Below are 14,676 nucleotides of genomic sequence, written 5' to 3' on the forward strand. Positions count from 1 at the left end.
TTTTCTATGTCGCCTCTACGTCTGCTAATCCTAATTGTTTCCAAAATGTACCATTTAAGATCATCACAATCATGATTTTTGTCCTTGTAATGTTCTGTAAGTGGGGCATTTAATTTATTAGTGCGGATGGCTGACTTATGTTCTAGGACGCGTGTACGAAGTTCTCTGATGGTCTCCCCCACGTATCCTAGATCACAAGGACAAATAAGTAAATAGATAACATTTTTACTGCGACAGTTGTTGAATTTCTGAGGTTTTTTAAATGCTAATTCCTAAATATAACTTGCCTGAAACCTATGATTTTTTCAGTGAATTTGCAAGCTTTTTTAAATGCTAATTCCTAACTATAATGTGGCTGAAACCAATGGTTTTTTCAGTGAATTTCAAAGGTTTTTTAAATGCTAATTCCTATCTATAACGTGGCTGAAACCTATGTTTTTTTCAGTGTATTTCAATGGTTTTGTAAATGATAATTTTTAAATGTAATAATTGTTATATTTTTTATACTGATTTACTACATTATTCTATATGATTTATTTTTAGATATATTATTTGTTAAATTACATTACATATTTTTAATATAAATTGAAAAAAAAATGTTTTTACACCTCTCTGCAACGCAGCCCCCTGGCGTGTTTTCAGAGGGGGAACTAATTCCCCCTGCATACTGGGATCCCTGGGGGCCAACTAGCCCACCTGGAACCTCCAGTATGCGCCAGGGGGCTACATTGCAGAGAGGTGTAATGAGGCCACACCTTTTTTTACACCTCTCTGCAACGCAGCCCCCGGGCGCATTTGCAGAGGGGGAACTAATTCCCCTTGCATACTAGGGGTCCCTGGGGACCAACTAGCCCACCTGGAATCTTCAGTATGCACCAGGGGACTACATTGCAGAGAGGTGTAATGAGGCTAAGCCCCTTTTTACACGTCTCTGCAACGCAGCCCCCTGGCACGTTTGCAGAGGGGGAACTAATTCCTCTTGCATACTGGGGGTGCCTGGGGGCCAACTAGCCCACCAGGAGCCTCCAGTATGCGCCAGGGGGCTGCGTTGCTTTACCCCAGAGGGCGGCGGTCCCCGCGGCAGTGTGGGGGGTATCGGGCACCTACCACACTTCTTTATCACTATGCCCCCGCGATTTGGTCTCCCTGGGGGGTTATTTTTAAAAAAACATACCGGGTTTAAAAAAAAAACATTTGAGACTTGGGGGTCCTTGTGGGACCTCCTTGGCAGGCCTAGGGGGTCAGGATGTTTCTACCCTGCCCCCTTTTTGTGTTCTACAAATTTGTTTTTCTGCTTTCTGCTGCCTCGGTCTACTGAGCACAAGATGGCTGCCAACACTTCCTGGTTTGGAGTGTTGACAGCCAATAAGCATGCAGCTTTCTTGGAAAGGTACGCGTACTGTACGCGTACGTACGCGGACCCGTGATTTTTCGATTTTTATTTTTATTTTATTAGCCTTGGGGGTCCTTGTGGCACCCCATGAGCAGGCCTAGGGGTCAGGGTGCTTTATGAGTTCTTTTTGAGTTCTACACATTTGTTTTTCTGCTTTCTTGTGCCTCAGTCTACCGAGGCACAAGATGGCTGCCAACAATTTCTTTTTTGGAGTGTTGACAGACATTGGCAGCCAATCAGCATGCAGCTCATGCACGCAAAGGTCCGCGCACGTACATCCGCGTACGGTGCGCGCACGGTACGCGGACCCGTGCACGTACGGTGCGCGCTTATAGATAAATATATATTTTTTCTTTTGATTATCTCAGGAACTACTGGAGGGATTTACACCATTTAAGCAAAAGGGTAATCTGCGAACCGAACTCTACCTCTCTGCCAAATTTGGTGTAATTCCGTTCAGCCCTTCGGGCTGTAGCCATGTCTAATCGTCCTATGGAAAATAACATGGGGAAAACACGTTTTGGGACCCCTCTTTTTTCTCAGCCCCCACTTGATGAATCTCCTCAAAACTTTCTGGGAAGGAGCAGAGCAGGCCATCTTCTTTATGAAAATTTGCGAAGATTCATCAACCGGCGCCAAAGTTATTCCCAATAGATGTTGCGAATTTCCTATGGAAACTAGGTCCTAACTATAACTACCTACTGGCGACTGCCAGTAGGTAATATACATATATACATATATACATATTATATACATATATACATATATATATATGTATATATATATATATATATATATATATATATATATATATATATATATATATATATATATATATATATATATATATTACCTACTGGCGGTCGCCAGTAGGTATATATAGTTAGGATTTTTTCTCTATGGGATTTTTGAAAATTCTATGTCTACTAACTTTGGCGTTTGTAGACGGAATTGGCTGAAATTTTCAGGAAAATGGAACATTTTGTTTCTGAGCAGCCCCTGATAATTTGGGGGGGTTTCATCAAGGGGGGGCCGAGAAAAAAGGGGGGTCCCAAAACGCGTTTTTCCCATGTTAATTTCCATAGGGCGGTTGGCCTCACTTTTAGCTCGAACGGCTGAATGGATTTGCACGAAACTTGGCAAAATTGTAGGGACTGTTAGCCCGATGTGCCTTTGCTAGGTCTCAATATATGTGCTCCAGTGGATTTTGAGTAATTTAGGTTCAAAAAAAGATATATATCTGGGCGGAGCCTAACCACACATCTGATCTGATTGGCTGTCAGCACTTCATCCAAGAAGTGTTGGCAGCCATCTTGGGACCAATATACATGATAGCACCTCATTAAAAAGCATTGTAGTTAATAGAGGGTTTTAGGACTTTAGTTACATTATAAATCATTTGTTGATGGTACCATACTCGTTTTAGGAACTGTGGTGGGTTCTAAGGTGATTTTACCATGTGAAAAAACCTTCTGCTGTGATGTGATATGAATATTGTTTGAAAGAAAACTAATATCTCATGATTTTCCCACAGTGGTTTGGAAGGGGATCTATAAGCTAAACTGAAAGCATATTTTCTGTAAATTCACATTATCTTTCTCAGTCATGTGAAAATGAAGTCTGACATTCTCAGTAAAACATGTACATCCAACAAGGACAGAGACTGTCAGTTGATTCCTTTGTGTTCTACTGCAGCCTCCTAGAGTGTTCTAAAGAACAACTAGAGCGCTAACAGTCCTACTTATTACAAAGGTATGGCAGACCTGAAGCCATCTTGATTGGAATAAAGTGGTAACTCTTTAAACATTTAATTTAAAAAGAAACAACATGAGGGGGTATATTTTGCCATAGAACGTATGATTAGTGCTGCAGAATGAAAAATTAGGGCACATTTTGAGTGACTTCTCAAATCCTTTTCTATTTCATTAAAACATTCTGACATACAGTCTCCCAAAATGGCCACCAGAGATAAAAGAGCCCAAATGTAGCCCAAATATCACCCAGATGTAGCCCAAGTATAGCCCAATGACAGAATGTCCCAGAGTGTTCTAAAGAACAACTAGAGCGCTAACAGTCCTACTTATTACAAAGGTATGGCACACCTGAAGCCATCTTGATTGGAATAAAGTGGTAACTCTTAAAACATTTAATTTAAAAAGAAACAACATGAGGGGGTATATTTTGCCATAGAAAGTATGATTAGTGCTGCAGAATGAAAAATTAGGGCACATTTTGAGTGACTTCTCAAATCCTTTTCTATTTCATTACAACATTCTGACATGCAGTTTCCCAAAATGGCCACCAGAGACAAAAGAGCCCAAATGTAGCCCAAATATCACCCAGATGTTGCCCAAGTATAGCCCAATGACAGAATGTCCCAGAGTGTTCTAAAGAAGAACTAGAGCGCTAACAGTCCTACTTATTACAAAGGTATAGCACACCTGGAGCCATCGTGATGGGAATAAAGTGGTAACTCTTAAAACATTTAATTTAAAAAGGAACAAAATGAGGGGGTATATTATGCAATAGAAGGTATTATTAGTGCTGCAGAAAGAAAAATTAGGGCACATTTTGAGTGACTTTTCAAATCCTCTTCTATTTCATAAAAAAATTCTGACATGCAGTCTCCCAAAATGGCCACCAGAGACAAAAGAGCCCAAATGTAGCCCAAATATCACCCAGATGTAGCCCAAGTATAGCCCAATGACAGAATGTACCAGAGTGTTCTAAAGAACAACTAGAGCGCTAACAGTCCTACTTATTACAAAGGTATGGCACACCTGAAGCCATCTTGATTGGAATAAAGTGGTAACTCTTAAAACATTTAATTTAAAAAGGAACAAAATGAGGGGGTATATTTTGCCATATGAATTATGATTAGTGCTGCAGAAAGAAAAATTAGGGCACATTTTGAGTGACTTCTCAAACCCTCTTCAATTTCATTAAAAAATTCTGACATACAGTCTCCCAAGATGGCCACCAGAGACAAAAGAGTCTAAATGTAGCCCAAATATCACCCAGATGTACCCCAAGTATAGCCCAATGACAGAATGTCCCAGAGTGTTCTAAAGAACAACTAGAGCGCTAACAGTCTTACTTATGACAAAAGTATGGCACACCAGAAGCCATCTTGATTGGAATGAAGTGGTAAGTCTGAAAACACTCAATTTAAAAAGGAACAACATGAGGGAGTTAATTTTGCCATAGAAAGTATGATTAGTGCTTCAGAAAGAAAAATTAGGGATTATTTTAAATGACTTCTCAAATCCTCTTCTATTACATTAAAAAAATTCTGACATGCAGACTGAAACATGCACTTTGAATACCAGCAGCAGACGTCCCTGGTGAGCAGTAGCTTTACTACAGTGATCTAATGTGCAACTAGAGTGCTAACATTCAGAATTTATGGCAAATATGTGACACATCTGAATGCCTTCTTGATGGAACCAAAGTAAACAAGCATTGAAAATGCAATAGATCTCGCCCTCGTTTAAGTTAAAGCCATTCTGTTTGTAATGAGGCGGCTTTTAGCTTTTGCTTTTATTAGTGTTTTTTCAACTTTCATGTAAATAACATGCATCTGTATGCATATAAGTATATGTATGCATGCATTTATGTTTGTATTTATATAGATATACAGATGATATATGTTTATATATGTATGTATATATATATATATATTCACTGAAAAAACCATAGGCTATAGACCATATATAGTTAGGAATTAGCATTTACAAAACCTTGAAAATTCACTGAAAAAACCATAGGTTATAGACCATATATAGTTAGGAATTAGCATTTACAAAACCTTGAAAATTCACTGAAAAAACCATAGGTCATAGACCATATATAGTTAGGAATTCGCATTTACAAAACCGTATTTTACTCACACAAAACCATTGAAATTCCATATATAGTTAGTTGCACTAACTATATATCGCGCACCCGCAATCCACTGCTGATGATGTCACATATTACATCATTCATGACATGGTCAGTGACATCACTGATGACATCACTGATGACATCTCAAATGACATCACTGATGACATCACTGATGACAACATCCAGTGACTGTATGTTTCTGTAAAGTTAAAATATGTCTTACATATTGAAGAATGAGTGGATGTATAAGTGTCTGGATGAAGGATTTAGTAGGTGCATGACTGACTGTATGAGTGAGTGATTAAATGTGTCTCACTGAGTGCATGGGTTAGTGACTAAACTGTCTTAATTTGTGCATCATTATGTCTGTTGTTCTGTAAACTGTTGCATGTGTTGATAAGTAGCTATATGAGTAACTATATGGGTTATTGATTGGTTGCCCAAGTATTTGTATGGGAGACTGAGTGTGTGTGTGGGTGGCTGGGAGGTGTATGACTCTGTGCATAGATGTGTGAGCAGTTGATTCACTAGATGTATGGTTTCAAAAGTGCATGTGGAAACAGCTGTATGGGCGGTTGACTGTGTGCATGAGTGTATTGGTGAGTGAATGGATATCTCAGTGCTACATGTCAAAGTAAGTACATATGTAAAACACAGTACATGTGAGAGTTGACATATATAAATAACTGTGCATAAGAGCCAGTGAATGTGTGAGTGTCTGTATGGATCATTGTGAACTTGTATCAGGGATTGTATAAGAGAGTAAATATGTGTTAGTATATGTTTGAATAAGTTAAGTTTGTATAACTGTATAGTTGAGGAAATGGAGGTGTGATTGATTCTTTGCATGACTGACTAGGTGTGTGAGTAACTCCATGGATGAGTGACAGTCTGTGAGTGTCTGTTTACACTGATTGTATCTAAGGTTATATTAGAGTCTGAAGAGGTTCATCGTATTATCACATGAATGATATCATCAGTGATGTGATCAGTAATGTCAAATGAGATGTCATCAGTGATGTCATCAGTGATGTCATTTGAGATTGTCGTAATTGGCCCGCTTGGATTAGCGATTAGCTGAACCTACACGTTGTCCTCCTTAACTTGGCTATATACGATAAACGCCATTTTGAATGTTGCAGCGGCCATCTTAGACCATGAGCGGCCTCGTGGCCGACGTGTCCTTTAGTCCTTTGTCCGTCTCCACTGACCACTCTCATCTGCCCAGCAACAGGCTATTTTTAGTACTGGTCAAGCCACACATGCGCAGTTCTCACTGACCCGTAAACCCTCAGGAATGTGCCGCTAACTGACCAGCGGGTTTGAAACCCTCCAATGAGCTGGCAGTGTTCCAAAACATGACCATATATGTCTCTAAAACTGTGTCTTAACTTGTGCCGCCTATCTTTTATTGCCCCAAAATTGTATATAAACGGGGTCACACCGGTGTTCGGTGTGATACCTCTTGCATTACCGAAGGGTGCTGTTTGAGTGTACCACCACCCCATGGGGTCTTAATAAACTTGTTCTTTGCATTTTACAGTTTCCGTGCCAACAGTTCTTGTGTGTAAGTGGGTAATCTGTGGAGCGTGTAGGCCTTGGGAACCCCGAAATACTTCAAGATGTCATCAGTGATGTCATTTGAGATGTCATCAGTGATGTCATCAGTGATGTCACTGACCATGTCATGAATGATGTAATATGTGACATCATCAGCAGTGGATTGCGGGTGCGCGATAAGTAGTTAGTGCAACTAACTATATATGGAATTTCAATGGTTTTGTGTGAGTAAAATAAGGTTTTGTAAATGCGAATTCCTAACTATATATGGTCTATGACCTATGGTTTTTTCAGTGAATATACATATATATATATATATATATATATATATATATATATATATATATATATATATACTTACATACATACATACATATATATATATATATATATATATATATATATATATATATATATATATATATATTCAAAGACAAAAGGTTACCCTCGTGAGGATGCCGCTTTCAACAGACAGCACTATGAACTACCATGACCAGCATGCCTATGCCCACTGGGGCGGGACTCCAAATGCTAATAAAACAGCTGTTCTTACTCCGCATCCTGTTTCCTTTTTGCCAGTGAACAAGAGCTCAAGGGAGCTCGAAACGCGTTTGGCCTAAAGAAAGGGGGCAGCCTGCTCACCCAACTGCTACCTACGGCGCTGAGTGCGGTAACCCTGTTGAAAGCGGCATCCTCACGAGGGTAACCTTTTGTCTTTGAATAAATTAAGCGGCTGTGCCCGGCCGCGAGGATGCTCTGACGCTGAAAGGCGGATCCTTGGCGCTTGGAAACACGAGCGCTGCGAGGACATCGGGGGCCTGAGCCATAGCATGAAATTGGCTGAGGGAAGCAGTACTGCCAACACCTTTCTCCTAACAAGGAACATTTATTTTTATTAAGGGCGCAGGAGCGGAATCCACTGGGTTTGATGAACTGCGAGTCCGGGGACAGCACTATGAACTACCATGACCAGCATGCCTATGCCCACTGGGGCGGGACTCCAAATGCTAATAAAACAGCTGTTCTTACTCCGCATCCTGTTTCCTTTTTGCCAGTGAACAAGAGCTCAAGGGAGCTCGAAACGCGTTTGGCCTAAAGAAAGGGGGCAGCCTGCTCACCCAACTGCTACCTACGGCGCTGAGTGCGGTAACCCTGTTGAAAGCGGCATCCTCACGAGGGTAACCTTTTGTCTTTGAATATATATATATATATATATATATACATACATACATACATACATACATATATATATATATATATATATATATATATATATATATACATACATACATACATACATACATATATATATATATATACATACATATATATATATATATATATATATATATATATATATATATATATATATATATATATATATATATATATATATATATATATATATATATCAATCATGCTCCAAAGATGCCCACAGGCAAGAAGCACTCCAACAACAGTGCTGCGCTGAATTAGGTATGGACAACACCGGCAAAGCAGTCCCTTTAACTTTAACAGCTGTCCCGCAGTTCATGACTGATGGGTTTCGAAGTGCTTGACTTATCCCTCAGAGGCTCCGGCTGTAAAGAAAGGTGAAGTCTGGTCACGGCTCCTCCCTTAATATCCTCAATTGCCCGCCCTGATTGGGCTGCTTCATTAAGACTGTGCATTGGGTTTTAGGATTCGTAGTGCCAGAGTCTTTAATGCCACAGATGGAAGCGCTATAAACCGTTGGTCTGTTTCCAGCCCCTGGATAGGCCTCTGCATATAAGCGTGTCCTCAATCCTGCACTGCTGTTCCATGTACGAAGATCGGTACAATCCAACTCCCGTGACCCCACAGTTCCTGGGGTGGTGCTCTCTCAGCGGCTAGGTTGCCGCTCAAATATCACGCTCCAAAGAAGCCCACAGGCAAGAAGCACTCAAACCACAGTGCTGTGCTGAAGCCTTTTATTAGGTATGGATAGCACTGGCAAAGCAGTTCCTTTAACAGCTGTCCCGCCGTTCATGCGTGACTCGTTTCGAAGTGCTTGACTTCTTCCTCAGAGGCTCAGGCAGTAAAGAAAGGCGCAGTCTGGTCACGGCTCCTCCCTTAATATCCTCAATTGCACACCCTGATTGGTCTGCTTCATTAAGACTGTGCATCGGGTTATGGGATTCGTAGTGCCAGAGTCTTTAATGCCCCAGATGGAAGCGCTATAAACTGTTGGTCTGTTTCCAGCCCATGGATGGGCCGCTGCTTATAAGCATGTCCTCAATCCTGTGCTGCTGTTCCACGTACGAGGATCGGTACAGACCAATAGTTTATAGTGCTTCCATCTGTGGCATTAAAGACTCTGGCACTACGAATCCCATACCCCTTTGCGCCTTTATTTACCGCCGTAGCCTCTGAGGAAGAAGTCAAGCACTTCGAAAGCCTGTCAAAGGTCCTGTCCGGTAACAAACGACCTACCAGAGGAACATCATGAACCAGTTCCAGAAGGAAGGCCCTGTAGCACTGGGGGACCAACAACACACATGTTGACCCCTGCTCAGGAACCTTAAACTCGCTGCACATGAGACCATTCTCCCAATATATAAGGTGATCACCAGAGGTGTAGCCAGCTGCCTGAGCTTCTACTTGCCGTCGTAGGTCCTCAAGAGTAGGGCATCCCATCTGCGCCTTGCAGAATTCCTGTCTGGTGGGACCCTCTTCCTGCTGCCAGTTGGCCAGTTCGGGCAAGTTTGCCGGGGTGGCAGCATTCTGCCCTTTAGGCTCCGTGGAGGGTAGCCCCCCTGAGGTTCAGCCTCCTCTTGGAACATGGGAGTTTCAGGGGCAGGTTTCCCATGCCCCTTGCCCTCTGTCTTTTTGGCAGGCCCCTGGGCCATTCTTCCAGGGACTCCTTACTACCGTCTTGGGCTGCAATGGACTGTGTGATCAAGCACACTAACTGGGCTCCAAGTGTTACCTGAACTCCAACTCATTCTAGATGGTGTGCTCCAGATCATTGCCAAATGTAAAAACAACAGTTGATGGACAGAATGCAGAACAATGTCATATATTCATCCCATTACAGAGATCTGGGCCTAAATCCATTGCTGTTTTGCACTCCACACCACCCCTGTTCAGACATGGCCATATGCAAATCAGCCTTGACTCCGTGCCTCATGGGAACAGTCCGGCCCGAACTGCTAAGCCATGTCTTCCCTGAACCAGAATCAAGCATCCTAGGACCGGTTTCTGGCTATCAGCCGTCATCAGCTAGGATAGCTTGACTCCAGCGGTGTGGAGAGCATGGGACTCACATCAGCATACCCGTCCCACTTGGGGTGACAAATGCAAAAACAACAGTTGATGGACAGAATGCAGAACAATGTCACACATTCACCCCAGTACAGATGTCTGGGCTAAATCCATCGTTGTCTTGCACTCCACACCACACAACACCAGTTGAGACATGGCCATATGCAAATCAGCCTTGACCCTGTGCCTCATGGGAACAGTCCAGCCCGAACTGCCAAGCCATGTCTTCCCTGGACTGGAATCAAGCATCCTAGGACCGGTTTCTGGCTATCAGCCGTCATCAGCCAGGATAGCTTGTCTCTAGTGGTGTGGAGAGCATGGGACTCACGTCAGCATACCCGTCCCACTTGGGGTGACAAATGCAAAACCAACAGTTGATGGACAGAATGCAGAACAATGTCATATATTCATCCCAGTACAGAGATCTGGGCCTAAATCCATCATTTTTTTGCACTCCACACCACCCCAGTTCAAACATGGCCATATGCAAATCAGCCTTGACCCTGTGCCTCATGGGAACAGTCCAGCCCGGACTGCCAAGCCATGTCTTCTCTGGACCAGAATCAAGCATGAGGACCGGGTTCTGGCAATCAGCCGTCATCAGCCAGGATAGCTTGACTCCAGTGGTGTGGAGAGCACAGGACTCATGTCTGAACATACCCGTCCCACTCGGAGTGACAAATGCAAAAACAACAGTTGATAGACAGAATGCAGAATAATTTCATACTTTCACCCCAGTACAGAGATCTGGGCCTAAATCCATCTTTATCTTGCACTCCACACCACACCACACCACACCAGTTCAGACATGGCCATATGCAAATTAGACTTGACCCTGTGCCTCATGGGAACAGTCCAGCCCGAACTGCCAAGCCATGTCTTCCCTGGACTGGAATCAAGCATCCTAGGACCGGTTTCTGGCTATCAGCCGTCATCAGCCAGGATAGCTTGTCTCTAGTGGTGTGGAGAGCACGGGACTCACGTCTGAGCATACCCGTCCCACTTGGGGTGACAAATGCAAAACCAACAGTTGATGGACAGAATGCAGAACAATGTCTTATATTCATCCCAGTACAGAGATCTGGGCCTAAATCCATCGTTTTTTTGCACTCCACACCACCCAAGTTCAGACATGGCCATATGCAAATCAGCCTTGACCCTGTGCCTCATGGGAACAGTCCAGCCCGGACTGCCAAGTCATGTCTTCTCTGGACCGGAATCAAGCATGAGGACCGGTTTCTGGCGATCAGCTGTCATCAACCAGGATAGCCTGACTCCAGTGTTGTGGAGAGCACAGGACTCACGTCTGAGCATACCCGTCCCACTCGGGGTGACAAATGTAAAAACAACAGTTGATGGACAGAATGCAGAACAATGTCGTACATTCACCCTAGTACAGAGATCTGGGCCTAAATCCATTGTTTCTTTGCACTCCACACCACCCCAGTTCAGACATGGCCATATGCAAATCAGCCTTGACCCAGATCATTGCCAAGCAGACAACCCACAGGCATGCGTGGACTCACAACTACTCTCAAGGAACCTAAAAACTCACCCAACTCAACAGCAACCAGAGCCCCTGGGTAGTGACTCTCATGGTTGTCAGCTGCAACTGCGCTGAGGTCACCAGATGACATCTGACAGTTGTCATGGTGACTCCAGTGTGTCTCAAAGCCTCCAACCTCTGCCCATTTATGGTTATCCACTGCCTGTATTTCCTAGTATTATTAGACAGCGAGTTCTCTGTACCATCTCTCTGTCACCCAGGGATTGGGGTAACCTCTACACTGTTTTCACCACTAGCTGGGACAATCTCCTCCCCATGGGCTACACTAACCAAGACCAGTGATTGTCTACTAGTGGGGGGCTGTGCTAACTTGGGACACTTGGCATTCCCCTTGAAGTGCCCTTCCTTTTGGTGCTCATAGCAGATGGGTGGTGCCTTCCCTTAGGATTTATTATGAGGGAACCATTTCTTCTTCTTTTCAGGTGGGGGATGCAAATCCGGACACAATGAACTAGTTTGGCGGCCTTCAGAAAACTCGTTAGCTATTTTTTTTGTCTCCTCTTGCGTTCTACTGGTGGGAACCCTGTCGACCCGTATAGTGATCCCCTCAAGTACCTTCTTGTGGACCCTACTGCTGTACCAGCAGTCTGCCTCCTTAGCAAGCTCCCTGGGGTTGGAGAGCTGACTGTCAACCAGATGTTGGTGCAGAGCTGCAAAACAAAAACGGAACATGTGTTCCTTTGCAATCAAATTGTACAGCCGCTGATAATACTTTACTTCTCTGCCATCCACCCAATCATATAGTGCCTTGCAAAATAAATCTATACCATCCACCTATGTCTATTGTGCCAGTTTCTGGCTGTCTCTAAACGTCTGCCTGTACTTCTCTGGGGTAAGCCCATAATTCCTGAGAAGGGTTTCCTTCATGGGTGATACCTCATCGTGTCCCCCTTCTCTACGGCCAGTACAGTGTTCCTCCCTTCATTAGAGACTTGCTTTCATAGACTAACCCCCAATCCTTCTCAGGGATCCTCTGCATCTGTAAAGCAATCTCATAAGCTTCAAACCACTTATCGATGTCTTCCCCTACAACAATGTCAGGCACCAGATATTTAGCAATATGGACCCTCTTCTCTTCAGTGGGCACTGAAGGTATGCTGCCACCATTACTGCTGGACCCTGCCTGGCTGGCCTTGATGTTCATCTCTTTCGGACTCAGTTCATGAGCCAACCCATTTTTACTTTACTTCCATGGCCAGTTTCCTTTCTTTCATTCTCAACTGGACTATCTGAAGTTTAAATTCCTCTTCTCCCTCCTCTCCACCAGCTCCTCTGTGGACATGCTGCATCAAGAGACACTGCTCCCAGCCCTAACAGGGGGCTTCACTTCAGGGGTTAATTCATCCCCCTAAACTGCAGGAGGTACCATAGAAAGATCTTCTCAATTCCCTTTTATCTCATTATCCTCTCCTGTTGCTTTAGCCATTTGCTTATGCACTTCTGCCCAGGTCCTCAGCGTCTTTGAGAACCTATCCTTACTGGTGGTGCTCTTAGCTGGAAGTCCCCTGTCTTTGCAGAACTCCATGAGCTTGGCCACAGTGCAAGACTCCATGATAGCCAGCTCAAACTCCATACTTGAAGAGGTGGATTGAGGCACAATAGTCAGAGAGAATTTAAAAAAAGCAAAAAGTTCAATCAGGGAGTCTGTAAACTCAAATTGGTGTTAGATATAGGGTGTTAGTGTACAGCAAACCATTGTATGGCCCTGCACAAAACAAGTCCTCGCTGCTGATCACCAATGTGAGAAATTGGGTTGTTGATTGACTAAGGTGTGAGCCCTGATAAAGGAGCAATCACAATCCTTGTCAGTGAGGCACAAGTCATCCCTAAATTAACCTGTGCTCAACCCTCTACTATCCTGGTACATAACAGTCAGGCTTAAGTTAGAGGCAATGATTAAAGTATTTCAAATAGTAATAAAGTGAAAACACCACACAAAATAAAACTTTCTGTAATAAATAGAACAAGACCAAAATGAATAAATATGTAATTAGTAGAATTAGAGATATACAGTGCAGAAGATTTTAATAAAAATAGTGCCAAAAAGCACAAGGTGCCAACTATGGATATATGGTCACGCCAGACCAGGACAAAGTCACATGTTTAGGCTGACTGACAATAGAGATTCATTTAGGCCCGCTGACCAGAGTACCTTAAATCATGGTTTGCGTTGTGAGGTCCCGCGTCAAAGATGCTTTGCACAGCCAAAGCGATAAGTCAGTTCGATTCAAAGATCCAGTCAATAGGACTTGTGATGTTAAGTCCAGTGCTGGAGATGCGGTACGCAGTTCGGGCAATGCGTCGGTTCCGGAGAGCTGTGAGACCATAATGAGGAATTTGATGTACTTGCCTAGACTGCCATTGATGAGGGATGCAAGGGCTGTTTCTAGGATGCATCGCACAGTGGTGGTTCTGTGGTTCCAGTGTTGGTCTTTACGGTTGGACCAATCCACACAGTAGAGGAAATGTGTTGGTTCTGCTCCCATTTGCGACACACAGTGAGGAGAAGAGTCTGTTTAGCTAGGTCTGCATAGGTTGGCAGAGCACATTAAGCCCACTTCCAAAGGTCAAGGACTGGGGTGGCACCACTTGGCAGGGTAGACTCACAGATGATAGATTCTGGGTGCAACGTGCAAGGTGGATGGAAGTATCCCTGAGGCTTCAGTTAAGGAGGCCAGTCAAGTAGCCCTTGGAGTCACTCTGTGTTCTGGATTCAAGAGATGCTGATTCTCACCCAGCAAGAGGGCAGCAGGTCAGCACAGGAGGGCATCAGTTCCTTCAGAGCAGCAGTCCAGCAGATTAGAAGCCCTTGTAGCAGCAAAGCAGTATTCCCTCCTAGCAAAATATTCACAGGTCCAGAAGTGAACTGAAGTGGTGTTATATGAGGTCCATTATATATACCCAGATGTGCCTTTGAAGTGGGTGGGAAGGACTTTCTGGAGTTATGCCTTTGAAGTGCACAGGAGCCCTGCTTTCCTTGCCCTGGCTC

The sequence above is a fragment of the Lissotriton vulgaris genome, chromosome 6 (genome assembly GCF_964263255.1).
Source record: "Lissotriton vulgaris chromosome 6, aLisVul1.2, whole genome shotgun sequence".
Taxonomy (NCBI): Eukaryota; Metazoa; Chordata; class Amphibia; order Caudata; family Salamandridae; genus Lissotriton; species Lissotriton vulgaris.